The sequence below is a fragment of the Astatotilapia calliptera genome, chromosome 22 (assembly GCF_964374335.1).
Source record: "Astatotilapia calliptera chromosome 22, fAstCal68.1, whole genome shotgun sequence".
Lineage (NCBI taxonomy): Eukaryota > Metazoa > Chordata > Actinopteri > Cichliformes > Cichlidae > Astatotilapia > Astatotilapia calliptera.
In genome coordinates, this window is record NC_137442.1 from 24,165,550 (window position 1) to 24,171,932 (window position 6,383).

The following is a 6,383-nucleotide window of genomic DNA, read 5'->3' on the forward strand; positions in this document are numbered from 1 at the left end:
GCCTCAACCTCAAGTTCAGCGAAGAGCTTGACCTTCTCACGAAGTGGCTCAGCGGGGAGTCACTACAACATGCGCTGAGGATCAGGGCGGTCCATGTGAACAACCCACACGCAGGTCTTCAACGTTTGTGGCAACGCCTGGACAAAAGTTTTGGTTCTCCAGAGGTAGTCGAAGCGTCACTTTTCCAACGCTTACAGTCTTTTCCAAAAATATCTAATAAGGACACTCACTTATTGCAGGAGCTTGCAGATCTCCTGTTGGAGTTAGAGTATGCACAAAGTGAAAATTATCTACCCGGCCTTAGCTTTCTGGACACCCCAAGGGGGATAAACCCGATAGTGGAAAAGCTCCCCTACGGACTCCAGGAGTCCTGGGTGAAACAGGGGACAAAATACAAAAGGGACAACGGTGCAGTTTACCCACCTTTCTCATATTTTGTTCAGTTTATAAATGATTATGCAGAAATGAAAACAGATCCTAGCTTTATGTTACAAAGTCCAAACATAGTAGCTCCAAAACCTGATAAGCCATTGTTGAAACCAACTAAATACAGAGGTGCGGTTGCAGTGAACAGAACAGATATTAGTCAAACAAATGTCACAACTCGAACGTCAGTTCTCAACCCAGACAGACAATGTCCTATTCACCACAAGCCCCATTCACTTGCCAAATGCAGGGGTTTTAGGTCAAAAACACTAGATGAAAGGAAAAGCATCCTCAAAGAACATGCTATTTGTTATAAGTGTTGTTCTTCCACAGGTCACCGAGCTAACGATTGCAAAGCCATTATCCAATGCTCGGAATGTAATAGTGACGCTCATGTGTCTGCCATGCATGCTGGTCCACCTCTGTGGGCAGCCAAGGACTCTAACCTCCTGCCTCAAATCCACGGCGGGGAGTCTGATCCTTCAAGCCCTGTAACCACAACTGCTTGCACAGAGGTGTGTGGCCCAGGTCTAAAAGGTAAATCCTGCTCTAAGATTTGTTTAGTCGACGTGTATCCCCGCACAAATCCTGAAGAGAAAAAGAGGATGTACGCCATGTTGGATGATCAAAGCAACTCATCCTTAGCCAGGTCTGCTTTCTTCGACATGTTTAATGTAAAAGGCACTATGCTCCCATACACCATGAAAACATGTGCAGGTTTGTCAGAGGCTGGAGGACGCAGAGCAACTAATTTCGTTATTCAGGATGTAAATGGGGAAGTGTCCATGGTGCTGCCCACACTAACAGAATGTGATCACATTCCAGATAATAGAGATGAGATACCCACCAAGGAGGCTGTGTCAGCTCACCCTCATCTACACGCACTCGTTTCACAGATCCCTCCTCTGGACCCAGCCGCGGACATTCTCCTCCTCTTGGGCCGGGACATCATCCAAGCTCACAAGGTTCGCAGTCAGGTAAATGGTCCAAACAGTGCACCTTATGCCCAACGCCTCGATCTGGGATGGGTGGTTGTAGGCGATGTCTGCCTCTCAGGTGCCCACAAACCCACAGTAAACTCTTTCAAGACAGACATTCTGAATAACGGGCGCCCTACCTTCCTTAGCCCCTGTGCAAGCAAAATCTATATAAAAGACAAATACACAGAAAGCTGTCCTAAATTCGAGAAGACACAAGCAGAAGTAGGCAGACACATTTTCCAGCAAACAGCAGATGATGACAAAACGGCTCTGTCAGTAGAAGATGCATTATTCCTGGAAATTATGCACAGAGACTTTACTAAAGATGAGGCGAACAATTGGGTAGCTCCACTCCCATTCCGCTCCCCCAGACAGCGTTTACCCAACAATAGGGACCAAGCCCTCAGTCGCTTAATGACGCTCCGCAAAACACTGAAAAAGAAACCTGAAATGAAAGAACATTACGTTGAGTTTTTAGACAAAACTTTCAGTAAGGGCCACGCTGAACCAGCTCCAGCTTTAGCTCCAGAACAAGAATGCTGGTATCTCCCGAGTTTTGGCATTTATCACCCTCAGAAGCCAGGAAAAATTAGGGTGGTTTTTGATTCAAGTGCGCAATACAACAATGTTTCTCTCAATGATGTGCTACTAAAAGGGCCAGATCTCAATAATACTCTTGTGGGAGTTCTGATGCGTTTCAGGTCCGACCCATATGCAGTCATGGCCGACGTGGAGCAAATGTTTTACAATTTTGTTGTCAGAGAAGACCACCGCAACTACCTTCGCTTCTTGTGGTTCAAAAACCATGATCTGGATGGAGAAGTACAGGAATTCAGGATGAGAGTCCACGTGTTTGGGAACTGCCCCTCCCCATCAGTGGCCATTTACGGACTGAAACGAACAGCGATGGAGGGAGAAAAAGAACACGGCAATGATGTAAGAGAGTTCATTGAACGCCACTTTTATGTGGATGATGGACTAAAATCATTTCCTTCCACTGATGAGGCCATCAACATTCTCTGTGGGGCTCAGAAGATGCTGGCTCAGTGTAACATACGCCTGCATAAAATCTCATCCAACTGTCCTACCATCACAAACGCTTTTCCAAGTGAGGACCTTGCAGCTGACATGCAGGGCCTTGACCTTGGGCAGACACCCATGCAGCGAAGCTTGGGCTTGGGCTGGGACCTGTCTACAGACTTGTTCAGGTTCCAGATAACCGTCAATGAGAAGCCCTTTACCAAGCGTGGAGTATTGTCAGTCGTTAATAGTGTGTACGACCCACTCGGCTTTGCTGTCCCTGTCATTGTAGAGGGCAGGGTCATACTCAGAGACATTTCCACTGACATTTGTGAATGGGACACTGAACTCCCTAAAGACAAATTACAACAGTGGCAACAGTGGAAACACTCTCTCAAACATCTACAACAACTTGAGATTCCCAGAATGTTCACCTCAATACCACTCTCTGCAGCAGTAACTAAGGAAATCCATGTTTTCTGCGATGCCTCTACCAAGGCAGTGGCCGCTGTTGCCTACCTTAAACTCACAGACAGAGATGGTCATAATGAAGTGGGCTTCCTTCTCGGCAAGGCACGGCTTGCCCCAAGACCAGACATCACCATACCCAGACTTGAGCTCTGTGCAGCGGTCCTGGCTGTCGAGGTGGCAGAGTTGGTCGTGGATGAGCTGGACATCGCAGTTGATCAGGTGAGCTTCTATTCAGACTCCAAAGTAGTCCTTGGTTACATCTTCAACACAAAGAGGCGTTTTTACATCTATGTGCACAACAGAGTGGAACGCATCAGGCGATCCACACAAGCTCACCAGTGGCATTATGTGCCCACTCACTTAAATCCTGCTGATCATGCCACGCGCGCATTACCTGCTGAGCACCTTTCTACCTCCACATGGCTCAGTGGACCCGCTTTTCTTACCAAGTCAGAAACAGGTCAGTCTCAGGCAGAGTCATTTGATCTTGTAGACCCAGAGACTGACAACGAACTGCGTCAGGAGGTAACTACTTGTGTTACCACTCTTGCAAAGAATGTTCTCAGTAGTGCCAGATTCGAAAGGTTTTCTAGTTGGAATGTACTACTGAAGGCTATATCTAGACTCCGACACATTGTTCAGTCCTTTAAGCAGAACATAGAAGGCACCTGTCAGGGCTGGCACAGCTGTAGTGAGCATTTAACTGAAAAGCAGCTCGATCAAGCTAAGATCATTATCATTCGCACTGTCCAAAGAGAAGTCTATGCAGAAGACATAAGACAGCTTGAAAAGAGTATGCCCCTCAAAAGTTCAAGCCCACTTAGCAAACTGAACCCATTTCTTGACACAAATGGAATCCTCAGAGTGGGTGGGAGACTAAGACGAGCACAGTTGACTTCAGATGAAACAAATCCGATCCTCATCCCTGCCAAACACCACCTTGCCCAGCTCATTATAAGACACTTCCATGTGAAAGTATGCCATCAGGGCAGACATTTTACTGAAGGAGCAGTCAGAGCTGCAGGCTTTTGGATTGTGGGAGGAAAAAGAGCAATAAGCAAAATGATATTCAGCTGCGTGACATGTCGAAAACTAAGAGGCAGACAGCAGGAACAGATTATGGCTGAGCTACCAGAGGATAGGCTGTCCACTGACCCTCCGTTCACACATGTAGGGCTTGATGTATTCGGTCCCTGGTCTGTCACTGTCAGAAAAACGCGTGGTGGGCAAGCGGATGCAAAGCGATGGGCAGTCATATTTACGTGCATGAGTACACGGGCCATTCACATTGAAGTTATAGAATCAATGGACACGTCATCATTCATCAATGCCCTGCGTCGTTTTTTTGCCATCAGAGGTGCAGTCAAACTTCTTAGGTCCGATTGTGGGACAAATTTTGTGGGTGCCTGCAAAGAGCTGCAAATAGACAAACAGGGCTGCTACAACAGCAAACTAAACAGCTTTCTTGAAGACTCTGGCTGCAAATGGCTATTCAACCCCCCACATGCGTCGCATATGGCTGGCTCCTGGGAGCGAATGATTGGGGTCACACGCAAAATCCTTGATGCAATGCTCCTAGAACACAGGAATGCAAAGCTTACCCATGAAATACTAGTGACCTTAATGGCTGAAGTCACTGCAATAGTGAATGCTCGTCCGTTAACAGCAGTTTCTGCAGATCCAGATAACCCAGTCATCCTTACCCCAGCCATGCTGCTCACGCAAAAGGTTACGACCCCACCAATCCCACCAGGTCAGTTTGGAAACAGTGATCTGTTCAAAGCTCAATGGAGGCGCGTACAATATCTCGCTGATGTCTTCTGGAGACGATGGAAAAAAGAATACATCTCAGGACTTCAGGACCGCCGCAAATGGAAAACAGTAAAGCCTAACCTACAAACAGGAGATGTTGTTCTTTTAAGAGAGACACTCGAACATAGGAACAACTGGCCACTTGGACTTATCACCAAAACCTTTCCCAGTGAGGATGGGCTTGTAAGGAAGATAGAGGTGAGGATTTTCCGCAAGGGTGAAAACAAGTGCTACATAAGGCCTATAAGTGAGGTTGTGCTATTGGTGTCTAAGGATTGTACTTAGAAGCAGAAGCTTTGTTTCATTGTATGTCACTTGCCTTTTACATGTTAGTTGAGGGTGACATTCCATGGATGTCAGGCGGGGAGTATTTTGCCCCTCGGTTGTTACTTTGTTGGGTTTCTTTGGCTGGCGCATTTCTCAGGTTTCCCAATAGTGGGCAGTATTACCCCTTCAGTTTGTGGCTTCTTCTTTGGTCGTTTGGTGTGCGCTACACTGCCCCCTTTGGTGATGTGTTGTAAGCAGCAGGCAAAGTTCACGCGGGCAGTGTGAGAAAATGCATGGAGCAGAAAACAAGCTGCACAACTTTAAGCCCAGTTTACATCGTTGGGGAGTTTGTTGAGCCATAATCTGTAAGTAAGCAATGTCTAACTTCATTTTCTGTAAGATTGTTACTTTCATGTTACTTAAAAGGTTATTTGAACGTATAAGGAAAGATGTTAATGGTGAATGTAAAGCATAAGGAAAGCTATGTTGCTAACTTCTGTTTTGTTTACAAAATATGTTGATACTGATGCTACGTATTATTTTACTGTATGTTCACAGTCTTACAAATTAAAAGAGGAAAAAACGGTCTTCAGTTAAAGACACAAAGACAAAGCGATGTGTCCTGTCGTTCCTGGAACCATCTCCTCTTATGTTAAGCTCGCTGCATAGGGTGAATAGCCATACATTCACCTGAGGGCAGCAGACACACACTACTGAAACGCTCTCACACACACAACTGAAACGCTTTCACACACACTACTGAAAAACCAAGACATTTCAGTTGAACAGGAAGGCGTTTCAGTTGAACAGGAAGGCGTTTCAGTTGAACAGGAAGGCGTTTCAGTTGAACAGGAAGGCGTTTCAGTTGAACAGGAAGGCGTTTCCGTTGAACAGGAAGGCGTTTCCGTTGAACAGGAAGGGGTTTCAGTTGAACAGGAAGGGGTTTCAGTTGAACAGCAAGGCATTTCAGTTGAACAGGAAGGCATTTCAGGAAGTTAATTCTTGACAAGGAAACTGAAGGAAAAAGTGGTAGATTTACCACTACACAGATGTCTACCCAGCAACCTGTTCGTTAGGGGTGGGTTTTTATAATCGATTTATTGATTAAAATCGATTCTGGCTTGGATAACGTGAAATTGATTCATTAAAATCCTGAATCAATTTTTTAATATAAATTTATTTTGCCTGAAATTCCAGACTCTCTGGTGAAACCTCACAAAATTTCAACAACCACCAAACAGCTAAGACAGTAAATGAGAGCAGGTACACGGATTCTGCACAAAGACGCACAGCTGGGACCCGCGGATCAGAATCAGTGAGATGTCGCTTTTCTCACCCGACGGCACGGACACAGTCGGGGCTGAAAGCCGACAGCTCGCTGACTCTGATCTGTCGGCAGGTCCGTGC